Genomic DNA, 16,894 nt, shown 5'->3' on the forward strand with positions numbered 1-16,894 from the left:
TTGGTCCTGCTGGCTCATCGCTGAACATTTGTCAAACCTTGCTATTTATTGATTGATAACCGGTAAAAATTTGTATTTTTTCTTGTCTGGGTTCGGGAGCATTCATGTGAAATGGCAATTTGGAAACAACCGCACCACCTGTGTATGAAGCATTGAGGCGCGAGTAGGAATGCTCAGAGTCGATTCGATTCGTATACGTCCTTCATAAACAAGCAGAGCGCAACCAAATCTGAGATGCAATTGACTAAATGGAATGGCATGTGCTGCATTCATGACATGTCAAGATTTCAAGGCGGCTCTTTCTGCATCATGGCGGAGGATACACACAAAAACTCATTCATATGTTTTTGTACACTTGTACATTTTGTACTCTGTGTTTTATGCAAGTTCGCTTCCCAAACAAGTCTAAAAGCCACACTTGGTACGGGGCTAAAAATATTTAAGAAGAAAATAACTCAGGGGAGCTGAAGGTTACGGAATTGACATTCCTCTTAAACAGTCTAGATTGTAGGATGGAGGAAAACATGCACCAGGCAAAGGGTTCCAAAGAAATGCAGAAAATAGAATAAAGCTGTTTCACTGTTTTTTTTTAAAACTACATCTCAGAAAAGCATGAGTGTATGTGTGAGAACACACAAAGAGACTGGTTCCATGGTGAAAGGAGGACCCAATCTGACTATACTGTGCCTCATTTACCATGAAAACATCTGTAGAAAATACAGAGGCTGGCTACATACCTACATGTACAGTAGGAAAAGAGTTTGTAGCAAGCACCTGACAAAACATTGTGGATTCCATGAAAAGATGCATCCACATATAAAATTGCAGGCCTCAAAATAACCCGCGACACCCACATTAATTAAAATGATGCCTCGTGTTTTTGCTGTGGTGCCCTTTGCGAAGTTTCAATACAAAGTAACATTTTCCTCATAGAGTGCCTCTCACCAGAGACAAATTGCTGTGCCTGTTCAAGAAAGAAAATCAAGGTCTGAAATTGGCCATATTTGGAGTTGGATTCTAATTCTAATATCAGCAGATATCAAATTCCTCATATGTTTATTTAGTTTGTGATATCCACCAGACAAACTGCATATGTAATGTACATACAATGTACATGTATGAATGTACGTATCTCGTGCCAAATACCAAACAGATTAATCAATGATGATTATCTCTGGTTTACACATCACTTTATGAACAAAATCAAAAACTTCTCCCTGTAAAAAGGTTTTATGTAGGTATGCACTCAGGAACCCTAACAAAATTTAGTACTATCAAATGTAAAACCTCTAGACTTAAGAACAGCCTTATTTATTTGTCTGAAACCCTGTGCCCATTTAATTTTTCAAAGGTAAACTAACCGAGCAAATGGGCAACGTAACAATTTAAAGATACAGTCCTAGGCAATTCCACCAAGTCCAATGGGTGCTTTTAACCTGCCATCCAGTGTCCAGCATGCCCAGTGTTGTAGGAGCAGATTTCCCATCACCTATCAACTGACAACTTCAAGGGAGCCAATAAATCTGTTTCATAAAAGCAATTTGCATCCATGAACGCTTATATTGTCCAGTACCTTCCCAGGATGAAATACTCAAGAAATGGCAAAGAGCACGAAACTCAAGACTGGATGGGGCGTGGGTGGAATCATAGCTGCTCCAATAATACTATGATTGCCGTCTATTCAGTACATGTACATCATGTAAAACGATACTTCCAAATCTTGCTCCATGATGTATTGCAGTATAATGTCCTTACACAGGCCCCCCCCCCCATGTACTTTGTTTTTGTAAGGACACAGTGTTTTTTCCCTGTGATAAAGGGAAACTCTACATGATTGAAGAAGACTTACGTTTCTATTTGAACATTTCACTCAGAGGGCAGCAAAGCAATGGCAAGGGGCATGGAGGCAATTATTGCCTCTGTTGTCTACATGAAGTATCAGGCCTGCATATTATTTGTATTTTGCAATGCAGTAAGCAACAGGACTGATGCTTCATTTGTGCAAAGGGCAAGGAATCCTTGAGGGGCACCGAGGCAATGACCACGGGCAACAGAGGAAACAGTAGCCATTGCCTCTGTGAGGTAACACGCCTGAGCTACCCACACAAAGAAACAAGGGGAATTGCCAGTATTTATTGTCTCAAAAAAACAATAACTTAAACAAAATACGAAAAATTCTACAGCTGGTATAACATGTGGTGCTTTCTAATGGTATTCCACACTGTTGCATTTGATACAAAAATCAATAAATGTCCGAGATCCACTTTGACTACTAAATTTTTTACAAACCATAGGAGCATAAACCCAAATCCTCCAACAGTGTTGTTGCAAGAGTATGCTAATTTTGTCGCAGATTGAGTCCAGCATATTAGTTGTCGCTTCCTGTTTTGCCAGAAGGCTTTTTGGTCACTGTGAGAGAAAATCCCTGTACAAACTGACAATCTCGGGGATCAGCAGATACGCTTAAGCGGACAGATCTAATAAATTTCGTCTGAGGTGACCGCTGAGTTAATTTCATTGAGGTATATGGAACAGTCAATCTGGTGTCCCACTATGGTTGGCCGGAGAGAACGCCCATTGTACAGTGGAGCCGCCTGGGCACTTTCATTTTGATTGTCATTGATGTACAAATCTACAGAAACTCTCACAGTCTTGCGATACTATTGGGGCAATTCAACGGTTACTCACGTTACGTTTGTCTTGGGATTCCTATGTATGTAATTACCTTACTAAAAAGGTTTAATAACTGTTATCCTCATAGAAGTTAAGGTAAAACTAGACTAGATGTACTTGTCATGTATTAGAATGTTTATTAGAACTCCTTTTGCACAGAGTTTTAAAAGGTAGCTAAACCAATGAAAACCAAGGTATAGACACAAATAATTACAAACATTTAATCCAATAAAAGACAGTGTATCTGCGTTATTCAAAAATTCTAGCCGCCAGAAAACACTGCATGACTGATCTTCCAAAGCCCTCCGCAGTTTGATGACGGAGGCCAATACTCCCAGCCGAGCCTGGCTTGTTTCTCATCAGCAAAGCGTCTTGTTATGATTCAAGGTGAGAGATACCAATCAAGAAGAAGCCATCCCTAACGCTAGAAACAATCCGCTGGGCAAGCAAGAGACATTAAAGGGTATGGGTACTTGTTGTAAGACACAAAACACACTGTCCACAGATTTACATTGAACTTAAACGGTTTGAAGATAATGATGGTAGAAAGTTTCCCTTCAAACATGTCTTGCTGGGGTGCTGTAGTTTTTGAGAAATGAGTTATAAACAACGTCACAATAATACATTTCGCCTTGGCTTTATTACATGTACAGCATCTCTTTGGAACTCCTTGCCTGGTGCACGTTTCCCTCCATCCTACAATCTAGACTGTTTTAGGAGTATCAACTTCTTTCTTCGGCTCTCCTGAGTTACTTTCATCTTAAAATATTTTCTTGCTGTAGACCCTTACCACGAGTGGTTTTCCGCCTCTTATGTGACAACCTTGCAATGTGCAAACAAAAAATGAGACGTTTTCTTTAACGGCACAAACATACGTTATGAATGTTGAAATTAAGTCAAATCTCTGAGTACCCCAAGATGATCCATCCCCTTTAAGGTTGATCTGTTGCTGACAGTGGGGAAACAATTCACAACAAGACAAGGCCAAGTAAGGAATATCAATTCATCTGACTCACCATATCAGTTCCAAAAGGGGAGAGAAAAATAATAATTGGCTTCGGGATTAAAACTGCACTCTTCAACGCAGCTTCACCAAAACATGGTATACAAGTACACAAATAATCTGCCATATTAGAATGCTAGAATAGGCAGCAATTAGAGCCTGTTATGGCACTTAACCACATGCTAACTGATTACTTGGTTTACTGATTACTGTCTAAGGGGTGATAGCGGTTTCATTCATTTGAATTTTACGCCCATAGTGTGTCATCCAAAAAGAGAGAAAAACAATAACTATAGCTTTGAGATTAAAACTGTACTCATTGCATTGCAGCTTCACCAGAACATGTACCGGTACACAAATATGTAAGAGGAAATTAGAATGTAAGAATAGTAATCAATAGAGCCTGTTATGACACTTTGCTGATTACCGATTACATGTCCTGTAATCGGTGATTGCGGTTTTCTTTAATTTGAATTTGACATCCATAGCGTGCCATCGGTAGACTGGTGATTCTAATTAAAAAAATGGAGGTCCCCCGTCAGTTTGACATGAAACAACTGACAGTCTCAAAATAAACTTTAATATCACCAAATAATCAGTTTCTCTTGATTTATAAAACAGATGAGAATTGGCTAAGGGTTGATATGATGAAAAATAATCCACACACGTTGTGATGGACATTTTAATTAATCTGTAGTTTCTCACATGTATCATTTTTTTCAAAATGCAGCAGCTGCTTTTGGTTTTAACAACCAAACTTAAAGGGACTAAACACGTTTGGTAATTACGCAAAACAAATATTAACTTAAAACCTTTCTTGATTACGAGTAATGTGGAGAGGTTGATATTATAAACATTGTGAGAAACAGCTCCATCTGAAGTGACGTAGTTACTAGTTTTCGAGAAAGAAGTAGTTTTCCACGAATTTAATTTTGAGACCTCAGATTAAGAATTTGAGGTCTTGAAATCAAGCATCTGAAAGCACACAACTTTGTGTGACCATGGTGCGACAAGGGTGTTTTTTCTTTCATTAATATCTTGCATCTTTGAGGACTGATTGAGCTCAAATTTTCACAGGTTTGTTATTTTATGCATATGTTGAGATACACCAACAGTGATGACTAGACTTTGTCAATTACCAACAGTGTCCAGAGTCTTTAAGGACAACAGAATTATATGCTAATCATCATGCTTGGTTTTTCACTAAATGCTTTCCTGACTCACACAACGGAATAAGCCCAAATTTTCATAGGTTTGTTATTTCATGTATATCATTGATCACACAAAACACGGACACTGTCTGAGAATATTTTTATACAATCAATATCTTTAATAAATAAACCCATGAATAATATGCCTGCGATTTTTTGTTCACAGAACCCTAGAAAAGTACTGAGTATATAGTGCTACAATACATGTACATGTAACACAAATCTAAGTTAGTGTAAACCAAAATTACAAACCACAGTCCTTGATCAATGATCTACCATAGTAGTTTCTGTTTAAATCAGTACATCTTTGGATCTTCAGGCACGAGGCAAGTATGGGAAGGTTGTGTATGGTACTTATGCGTGGGAGCGGGGGGAGCAACTGGAAGGAGGTTGGGGGGGGGGGTGAGTCAGGGTTTTAGTAAGATGGATGTCACTGCCTCTGGGGAAACTATTTCCACGAACAATACGCAGATTATCATATTTGTAAATACATGAAAACTTGAACATTATCAAGTGTTACCAATAAAAGACAATTTCTTCATTAAAGGGTCTTTGTACTTTAACACAATTTCTACAGATTTACACTAAGCTAACACAGTTTGAAGACAATGATAGTAGAAAGCTTTCCTGGAAATATTACTTGCTGAAGTGCTGTAGTTTTTGAGAAATAAGTAAAACAATGTCATGAAAATAATTTTCATGAGACGAAAATTACTTAAGCATGTAAAAACATTTTTTCATGACATTGTTTTTCTCATTTCTCAAAAACTACATCACCTCAGCAACTAATATTTTGAGATACACTTTCTACTATCATTATCTTCAAACAGTGTAAGTTTAATGTAAATCTGTGGACATAGTGTTTTGTGTTACAAAAAGTACCCAAATCCTTTAAAGGGTAGTTTTTACATAGAACACAAACATCCACAGATTTACATTAAACTTTCAAATGTTCAAAGATAATGATGGTACACAGCTGTCCTTAAAATATTACTTGCTGAGACACTGTATTTTTTTTTTGAGAAATGAGTATAAACATAAATATTTGCCGTTTCAGTGCGACAAAACCTTGTTAAGCACGTGTATAACGGAATTACCTGACTCTCCTGAACACATTGCTCTATGATTTTCACCTTTTTCTCTCTCAAAGACTTGACAACTTATGAAGCTGAAACTTCTACAGGTAAATTAAACTACATGTACATACATATTTATTCACAGTGAGTAGGGATTCATGTCATGGCCAAAAACTTGATCTACAAAAGGTATCAAAACCCCTTAAGGTTGATGGGAAACCATCGATACAAATGGCATATTGGGTTTACAGATGACTCAACCGTCATGATGCATCAATGGAAAACGACTTCAATTTGTCAAGCACACTGGAGGATATAGTGCTTCCAAGAACTGGTATTGGCCATATTAGTATTCTGAATCCAAAGTACACTACGCTTCCTGAATTATTTATCTTCTACATGGAGGATGGTTAGCAACCACAGCTGCAGTCCCAGTTGAATAGGATGATGTTATGAGGAGAGACAGCACCCACAGGAAAGGACAAGATTTCAATTGGATGGGCTTAAAGGGAACGTAATCCTTTGGTTTTTGGAACCATGCCACTGTTTTAATCCTATATACAATAAAACTAACCCGTGAACATTTTATTTCAGTAGTTTATCACCGAAAATCTAGAGCGGTAATTACGTCCATGTACATTACAAGTCGCTATGTTAAAATAGTGTCATCCAACAGCAAAAACAAATGGGTCTGAACATTCCCAAGAGGAATGTTTGCAGCGATTGAAAGGTCAAATTCAATGCTGTGGACATTTGTAGGTCCACATAGTGTTGTTATTATTGACAACTTTTGTACTCGGGTCCACACTGTATGGGTGTTGTGGCCAAGTGGTCTATGATGGTAGACTCAAGTTCTATAATTTTACAAAATGTGGCCTAGGCCGAATTTCACAGAGCTGCTAAGCAAAAGAATGTGCTTAGCATGACATTTCTTCCTTGATAAAAACAGGATTACCGGCCAATTTTCCACATGATTTTCAGGATCTAAGCAAGCAACAACTGAATACCTAACAAGCAATATGCAAGAAATGGAAATTTGATTTGTAATCCTGTTTTTATCAAGGAGGAAATTTCATACTGAGCAAATTTTTGTGCTTAGCAGCTCTATGAAATTGGGCCCTGGTCAGCCACGTCACTTGTGTCCATCAGCAAGGCACTTCATCACAATCGTTTCTCTCCACCCAAGAGTACAAATTGGTATCGGGGAAACCTGGGGAGTAACCTGCGATGGACTGGCATCCCGTCAAGGGGGCTACAACATATTCTTAGTCGTTTAATGTCAAGGAAACCGGATATAAACACAGGCCTGATGAGACATATTGGCTCGGAACATGACTTCACTTACTCCAAGTAAACAGACTCAGCTTCCTCAAGCACGTCAAGTAGCATGGCCACTACGCCCTACAATATGTGTCCTATTCATCTACGTACATGTACATGACTGTATTATGTGCAGCGCCGAACAATTTTACACACAATACTCCAAGGCGTCAAATTACCCAAAGCAAGCTAACGCCAACATGCACTAAATCCTCATTAATTAACATTTTCATAAGCCACCAGTATCGACGACACAACAAAAAACATCAAACCGTCATGTAATTAAAAGCTTTAAACCGACCACTCCAATTAAAACATCTTGAAGCTGTTGAGCGCGTAGTTTGTGTCACCAAATACAACAAACCTACTGCCCTACATAAAAAATGGCTATGAATAATTCATACCTAATCTCGCTAAGGGAGAGCCTTGGATACATCGGTTGGGACACAGAGAAAACCGGATGGAACTGACGATCGAGGAACTGTAGATCATAACGCACTTCTGCGGGATGGCAGACTGGCTGCCAGGCTAGTAATCCTAGACGCCAATACTGAATGCGCCTGTAGATATACACAATGTGTTGTGAGGAGTGAAATATTATTCTGGTGACCCCATTCAAACATGCATATATATGAAGATTTCTTCTCTAGCCACAAGATGTAGGTAGGGCTGCTATGCCAAGTGATTTGCGGTGTGAAAATTTATCCGGAAGCACAGCTCTGAAAAGTAACTTGCTTAACCGAAGATAGTTTTGAAGATGTTAATACTGTAGCTTTTGTGGAAACTTACATTTACATGAATGTGCAATTATTTGGAATGGTTGAGTTGAATGTAGTCACAATTTCTTCTGATTTTTCCAAGGGTAAACAAAAATAATTCAGAAATCAGACTAAAGTTTGAATAATATCATACACACTCCAGAGAATGCATGGCTATAAGGTGGACATCACAGCGTACAGTATGTTGATGTTGTAGATCATATCATTATGAACGATTTAGAATGTACCACTCAGCTACGTGTAAAATCAGCTAATAAAAATAACGCCTTGTGCTCTCCACAAATGCCATAGGCTTCTCACCCAAAGTTTATATTGCCGTTAGTTTTTAGGGTGATTATCAAACATGTATCCTTTCCTTATAGGCAACGCACACTATTGGTAATTACTCAAAATAATTATTAGCATAAAAACTTACTTTAGCATAAAAACTTACATAGTAACGAGTAATGGGGAGCTGTTGATGGTATAAAACATTGTGAGAAATGGCTTCCTCTGAAGTCACATAGTTTTCTAGAAAGAAATTATTTTCCACGAATTTGGTTTCAAAACCTCAGAATTAGATTTTGAAATTTTGAGGTCTTGATTCAACTTCGCAACTTTCGACGACCAATTGGGCTCAAATTTTCGCAGGTTTGTTATATTGTGCATACATGTATGTTGAGATTACCAATAGTGTCCAGTGTCTTGAGCTTGAATAAAGTATATCTTCACAGAGAGATAAATTGCACATCACTCTGTACAGTGTTGATATACATGTAGATCCTCCGTACGATTGAAAATGTACATGTACCACTACGCTCCTTAGACAAACATGAGGAGAAGCGATTGACCTTTCCATTCAACCAGTAAAATATTCTAACAAGTTGTGACATTCAAAGATGCATTTACGATTGCATTTTAAGGCAAAGTGCTTATTGGAAATGTACATTACATATGTATACAGCAACTAATTGAAGACTTGACGTTTGGGAAATTTGAAAAATGACTGCTCGAAATTTCAGAGTTGAACACTCATATATATCAATACTTTTAATTACTTAATGCAACTAAGACGCAGTCAAGTGATGCTACCTATCTCTTCCAGAAAAGTAGTTTGGCTTAGTTTTAGCTATTGGTTTTGTATTAAATGATAGCTTTTTATATGCTGTTTTGTAATGTTGCTATGTTATTATAGTATCTAGTTTGTATTTCGTTCCCTGCCATGAGTGTTATGACTTGCCGGATACCAGCGTGTTTGTAAGTGTTCTTCCTATTATTATTATGAAAAAACTGTAGTCAAATTTTCCACTTTTTTACAATGACAAGCCTTGTGATACTTTGAACTTGTACACACACAGTACAAGACAGTTTTTCTAAGGAGACATGGCAGAGGGCACCTTTACATAGAAATGTTAGGGCATTTTAATGGGCACCAACCACAGGGCATGGAGACAATTGCAATTGTAAAGCGCTGTGGTACCATGTGTAAGAGCGCTCTATAAATGCATGCAATGCCTCTTTGAAGTATCAGGCTTGAATTTATTTTATAACAGAAAATGTGTGTCTTAGAAGTCAAACAAGCATTTTCCTATTACTTTTCCCCCTCCACTATCCATCTCCTAGTTCCCTTTGTTGTTATGGTTCTTATTTGTGCACTCTTTGTTTACCAAATTTTGCAAGCTACCAGAGCGCTGGGCAATAACCAGCCTCCTTTAAACCCAAAAGTACATCCACCATCACCGAATACAAGAAGAAGAAAAAAACGCTCGCAGCGTTTATACAAAATGACAGACATTTTTGCCTGCATAACTGCAGATGGTTCTTTACACATTGCTGGAGCTCCTGTATAAATCCCTGACCCTTAAACCATTGAGAATCCAGTGTGACTCAATGCACTATTGATCGCAGTACGATTGGAGAGCGCATTCCGTATGTGTCACAATTACCATCAGTCGTCAGCCTGAATTCAAGAAAATTTGATCTAGGACTCGCTAGGAGATCCTAGGCTTGGTAAAGTCAACCGAACAGAACAGGGATGATGAAAGTAGAGGTTGAATACTGTCCTGTAAACTGGACAGGCCTCATTTTCGTCTTTGAACTAGCTGGGCATGCACTGATACGATACTTCCTGGAGGCAACGAAGACAATTGCCTCCATGCCCCCTGGTCATTGCCTTGGTGCCCTGGAAATGCTCCAGTAGAATTTTACAATTTCCTCATAGAGTGCCCTTTACCAAGGAAAAAAATACCTTGGTGCCCTTGCCCTCTCAAAAACAAAGCATACAGGCGTGTGCTACTATCCACCAAACTTTGGGTTTGCCCTTTTCTTACTGACTAGCCAGTGGGACCAGTTAGCTTTTCATTTCACTGGTCCTCTATCCCTCCTCTATCTCAGACTCTTCTCTATGTTTCATCTACTAGCTGGGCATGCATACATGGTTTACATACATTTTGCAGTAGGAAGCAATTAACTAGCAAGCAAGACTACATGGAGAGAATTTTGACTGGTCCACGGTAGTTTTAACTGCCATTCAGCCAGCGGGGCACTGTTAAAGGGACAACACTGCAAGGGTTCTGATTACTTTTTATGGAAATGGCACAGTCAAATGAACAATGTCCACCGTTGTGCGAAGGTAGTTAGTTGTCCACGCATAAATACAGTCAAAATGTATCTTTGTGAAGATCTAACGGATCAACCAAGCCTACCAAAGCCACATGGGTAATAAACCAGTCAATCATTTTGAAGGCGTTTTGAAGAGCGCCACCATTCATGTCATTCTAGTTGCCTAATCCAAGGCGCTTAGCAAAGTGAAGGAACAAGTTAAGAAAAAAAGATTTGACAGATTTTCAATGGAGATGACAAGTGCAATGCAATTAATGAAAGCAGATTCAAAGAGATGAGTCTTAAGCTGGCTTTTGATGATCTGTATAGATGATCTGTAAGGACTCAAGTATACAGAGTTGATAGGGTAGATCATTGCACAACTTTGGTGCACATGAAACAAAGCTACATTACAACATGAAGAATGAGATCTAGGAATGTTCAACAGTATTTTGTTTGAAGATCTCAGATCGCACCGAGGATGATATTTACACAAGACGTCTCTTACTGTATACACTAGGGCTAGACCATGACGGGCTTTTAAAGTCAACAGTGGGATTTTGAAATTAATGGTTAATGATCTACAGGTACTGGCTTTGAGAAGGTCCTACAAATTGTAATAATGTACATGTATGGTTAGGACATCTCGTCTTTCTTCTACACCAATCATTCCAACCAGAAGTACATGTAAGTAAAAAAAACATTTTCCCCACCTCATCGGGATGGTGTTTATATCTGGTGTGCTAGGCATCAAACGACTGAGAATACTCACGGCTCACACCGGTATCCACTTTGTCCTCCTGGGTGGAGAGAAGCAATTATGATAAAGTGCCTTGCTCAAGTACACAAGTGTCCCATTGACCAGGCTAGGAATCAAACCCATATTCTGTATTTTATAAAAGAACTTAAATTCCAATGCTCTAGACCCTCGACATCTCACTAACCAGATGTATTGTAAGCAATGTCCAAATTAGAGGCTCTGACTGTGGCTTAACTGTCACAAAAATAAATATTGGAAGAATATCATCACTGTTTTCTCAAAGACTAGGAGAAATCTTAACAGGTTTGCTTTCTTCCTTTCATGATAAATCCAAAAAGTTAGGTACAACATGTCAAACAGGCAACTTATGAAGTGTGCCCTAATTCATCCTTTCCTAAAAAAAAAATAAAAAAATGAATCATCGAATCATAACTTTTATTATCAACCTCACATCTAAACATCGGCATCAAACAAATTGTCCATGCAATGTTTGGTGACAAAATTTCTTGAGAAAACCAGTCAAAGAACCTTCTAAAAACAGAAACAAAATTAAAGTATATAAACCAAGAAACCATGCTACACTTACAAATTTCTTGATGACAGAGAAGTCTTCTTATCCAATCTGAAGATATATTTAGATTTCCAAATGAAATTTTTGCTTCTTTATGGTTGTCCTTAGAATCGTGTACTCAATAGAAAACTGCATACATCTTGCTACCATCAACATGTACAACAGGAAGACAACAAATTCCCTTCTCCAAGCAATCAATGCGACTGAAATTCCCTCCGGCACTCATTATAGTATGTAGAGTTCAAAATCCACACAAACATCTCATCATCGCCAACCCCAGCCGTCTGTAGCAAAACATCTTTTCCGTTTTTTTTCTTTCTCCAGCTCGTAAATAAGTCGGACGATAAAAACTCCCACAGCTAGGCCACACTGGGCAACCGTTTCGCCCCTCCAGTAATCAGTAACTGAAGACACACACATGGAAATCAAATCCCAAAGTCATCTTCTTCTCTCTTTCTCTCTTCCTTCCACTTTCCCCTTTCCGTCCGAGAACCCCCGTGGATGCCTCAGTCCGATTCTACCGAGAGAGGGGAGGCACGTGATTACTATCCAGTCTGGAGCTAAAGAAAATTACATGTGTTCAAAGCAAAGGCCCAGTGCTATTTCTATCTTCCACAGGCAAAACAGTACATCCGTTGCCTCCAGAGACAAATACTATGAGAAGATGAGCTAAACCCTGCATCGTCTACATTGCATTACAGTGATGAGCCACACACACAGCAGGGTACTCTACGCTGCGGACGTACTACGAGAAATGATAATAACTTGTCCTCCTTCGTGGTGCAAGTCAGCATAATGAATGACCTCTAACAAACATACACACACACACACACAGCAGAACATCTCACAGCGAGTAGAGCATCAAGGGGGGGGGGGGTTGTTCAATGTATATTAAGAGAGACTATAAGAGTTGTGAATAATACATGAACATCTGACTCTCATCGATGTGAATCAATTTCTTTAGTTGCGCATGAAATGCAAAACTGACTGCTAAGTATTCATTACATTGACTATGCAACAAGAGAAAGATATAGGTGCGCCCATTGCTCCTTGCATTCATAAAATGCACACGGCACAATCATGTTAATTTTTTTGTCTCCTCTCGACAGGGATGATTGCCGAGCAGGTTTTTTACTCTCAGGATGATGGGATGGTGGCAAATTTAATTACTCCTTTTGTGTAAACAGTAATCAAGGGCCACTTTCCGACATTTATTACGATTGTGGAAGAATGTCTGATATGTAAACAGTGATTATGGAGATTATTGGAAATTGATTAATTACTTCCACCCAAAGTGCTGAAGGCCCAAACAATATTTGTTGGTTAAAATAACAGAATATCTTTGGGACACCAGAGATGCCAGTGCTTCTTGCAATCAGGGCCCAATTTAATAAAGCTTTTAAACAGAAAAAACTGCGTAACAAGTTTATTTGCTAGGCACAACTTTGGTCAGGCACAAGCCACGACAAGGCAACAATTTGGTTGGTGACCTGTTTCTTCTAAGCAATACTAGTCCCCGCTTAGCAATTTGTGTGTGCTAACAGGCTTTATGTAATGTGGCCCAGGGAGATTGTTTAAAACAATTAGGAAGATATTTCAAATTACATTCGACATAATTGGGACAGCGATTCCACAATAGGGGAGATTGGCAAATTTGTTCAGTCAAACATGGAAAGATTGGTTGATTTCAGAAAACTTTTGACAGAATAACAGAGGTTGGTAGCTCTGATCTACTGGGGACAAAAAGATAAAAGTGATTTCACAAAGGCAATAAAGGCAACGAAGGTAGCTGCCTACATTTATATGCCCATGAACATTGTCTTGTGCCCTGTGAAGTGCCCCCATTGGAAATTAAAGTTGCCCTCATACATGTAAGTCCCTTTCACACTAAACAAGCCTTTTTAAATAAACTTGGGTCATCTGTTCACACCTGAATTACCAACCATGGTAAATTCCTGGGGAAGTAATCATAACACTGTTATAACCATTTCTTTACAATTGGTGTTACTATTTATGTAAAAAAAATAGCTGTGTTGAGATGTATGGGGCCCTCATGGGTGCTATAACCAAGGCATGGTGCAGATTGATCGCACACAAGGTCAAAGATCACAGGCAGGGGTCAATTGGGGTCAACAGTCACATGTTTTAGAGTCGCTAATCGGTACTTAAGTGGCTGCTGCTTGGCCTGGGGGATTCATCACAAAAATGTCTTTATTTGGGTTCATCTATATACAAAAAAATGTACACTGCTTCAGCAACAAAGATATGTAACTGCTTTATTGATCACTGCATCCAACAAACTAACATGAAAAAAAAAATTGTTGCCTCAAAATACAAAATATGCATAAAATCCTTTCTTGGTGTGTCATCATTTATGAAAACAAACTTAAATCCTCTCAGCCTTTTTCTCATTCCCTTCTCCACATGGGAGGGGGAGGGGCTGGGAGAGAGAGATTATGGGTAATATTATTCCTCATGCATTCATTGTCATCATAAAAAATTGACACCAAATTTTCCTACAAATACAAAATAAGCATAGAATGGTATCTTGGTATTCGTGTGTCATCATCTATGAAAACAAACTTTTAATCCTTTCTGCGATTTCCTCATTTACCTCTCCACATGGGGGAGACGGAGGAGAGAAAGAAAGATTGAGTAATATTCCTCAGTCATGCATTAATTGTCATCATAAATTGAATAAGTCTCGTCAATACCAGCTGTTACATCGGCCCATTGAATTCATCCTCTGTTTGAGCCTGGGTGTTTTGTGACAACGGGATTTGTATTCCCCGCAGGCCTGCGGGCGATTGGATGGATAACTACTACATTGTTATCTTACCAACAGGGTGCCAATCTATGGCCAGGCTGACACACTTGTTATTGTTGCCAATATACAAGATCTGATCAACCTCACTGATCATCGCCCCCATTTAAAGACACTGGACACCTCTGGTAATTGTCAAAGATGAGTATTCTCACTTGGTGTATCTCAACATAATATATGCATAAAATAACAAATCTGTGAAAATTTGGACTCAATTGGTCATCAAAATTGCAACAACAACAAAATTAAAGAAAAATATTAAGTGTCCAATGCATTTAAAAACACTGGACACTATTGGTAATTACTCAATTACTCATGCTAATTGTTAGCATAAAACGACGAGCAATGGAGAGCTGTTGATAGTATAAATTTGATGGGACCCTTGCATTGAATTGTGTGGCAGTGGATTCCTGCTTCCTGGAAGTGAAAGAGAGCCCGGAATTTGGAATTGAGAGCGACAATCTAAATTAGATGTATAACCACAGGTAATTCGCAAGGCGGCCAATGCAGGTTATTATGTTTTTAATATCCTGACAGCTTCCATAACGTAGCTTTGGTATTAAATGACTTGATTGATGACTGTCATAAGATACAGTGCAGTGACTAAAATTGATTAACTGTTTTAAAGGAATGTCTCATTTCATGGAAATATCTTATTAAAACGCATAAAAATGAAACAGAAGTTAATGTTCAGTTGAATTATTTTCTGGGGGTTTCGGGCGTGGATTATTTGTCTGATTTTCACTCCTAGTATCTGATATTCCACAATACAAACACTAAAAAATTAACCGAGCAGGCAGTGGGGTGTACATTACAGTGTACATGTAATGTATCTACATGTACATGGTGTATGAGCAAGGATGATTATAAACTAATAATATTTCTCCAATAGACTTCGTTTAGGGATAAAATACTACCATTGGCACCATGATTCACAAACCAGCAAACCTGCAGCAAGCGTCATGTTTACTGACATGTTGAGAAAATAGAATTAGCTGTTGCAAACTGCTTACCAACCAATAAAGTACCTGGTATAAATGCAGGGAAAAAAACAGCAAATGGCCAGACATTTCGACCCTACATGTAGCAGAGTCTGTCTCGAACAACACAACAAACATGAACCATGTTTGCTTTGTTGTCATTTTGTCTTTGAGAAAGACTCTGCTAGAATCAAAACATTAGGCCATTAACTATTGTTTGCATGTTCTGAAGTTGAGAGTCAAATTACGGCTGTCTGCCAGCACTGTAGCCACTTGGAACAAACTATATTTCCTACAAAGCGGGTAAACGAGTGAACGCCTTTTCACGAATCTAGTAATTGGACCCAGAGATGAACATGGGTAAGCTCATGTCATACCTGCAAGCAAGTTGCCTCAAACCAGGGCTTGATTTCATAGATCTGCTTAAAAGCACAACAAAATTACCTTTACCAGAATGCGGTTACCAGCCAAACTACCATGTCACATGTACAATTTGTCACTGAATGGTATCCTGTTTATTTTCTGCTGTAGACAATTGTTAAGCAATATTTTCTGCTTCATCAACTCTATGAAATTGCTCCAGGTCCCACTTTAAAAGAGCTGCTTTTAAGCACAAAAAAAGTAGCTAAGCACAACAAAAGTTACGCTTCCCAGAATGTAGTTTACCAGCCAAATTACCATGTCACAAGTACAATTTATCACTGGTAACCTGCTCATTTCTGCTTAGCCAAAATTTGGTAAGCAATATTTTCCGCTTTTAAAAGCAGCTCTATAAAATTGGGCTCTGGACTGTAATTTCAGTCAGAACTGTGTATGGGCAAGGCCATGTGAAGAAGGTCGCTCCCATTAGTGGGAAATCTGGAGGGGCGTTTTCAAGAGGCACCAAGGCCGAGACCGGGGCAATGAAGGCGAGGATCTCTGTTACACTCCATGGTCTCCATTACCAGTTTATAATAACTTGTGAGGCTAGCCATCCTTACTCGCAGATGAGAAGCTGACTTGTGAAGGATGCTATGACAACGAGCTTCAAGAAGCTGGCTTGCGAGAGTGCCTTTGGCAGCCAGCCACATCAAATGATTACAGGGTTAAAATATAGGCATGAATCTTATGTGCATGA

At 38.8% G+C, this 16,894-nt stretch overlaps 1 protein-coding gene across 3 annotated transcripts in view; it reads right to left on the reverse strand.

The window, feature by feature from the left end:
- Window positions 1-16,894, reverse strand: part of LOC139937456 (adenomatous polyposis coli protein-like) — a 98,309-nt gene that overhangs the window by 32,976 nt on the left and 48,439 nt on the right. Inside the window, exon 1 of one of the 3 annotated variants that reach the window (XM_071932602.1) lies at window positions 11,989-12,181. The exons of the other annotated variants lie outside the window; for them this stretch is intronic. The gene's annotated coding sequence lies outside the window, so the exon portion shown is untranslated. Of the gene's footprint in view, window positions 1-11,988; window positions 12,182-16,894 lie in introns of those variants that run through there. 3 annotated transcript variants of the gene reach the window in all.

This window comes from Asterias amurensis, chromosome 5 (genome assembly GCF_032118995.1).
Source record: "Asterias amurensis chromosome 5, ASM3211899v1".
Taxonomy (NCBI): Eukaryota; Metazoa; Echinodermata; class Asteroidea; order Forcipulatida; family Asteriidae; genus Asterias; species Asterias amurensis.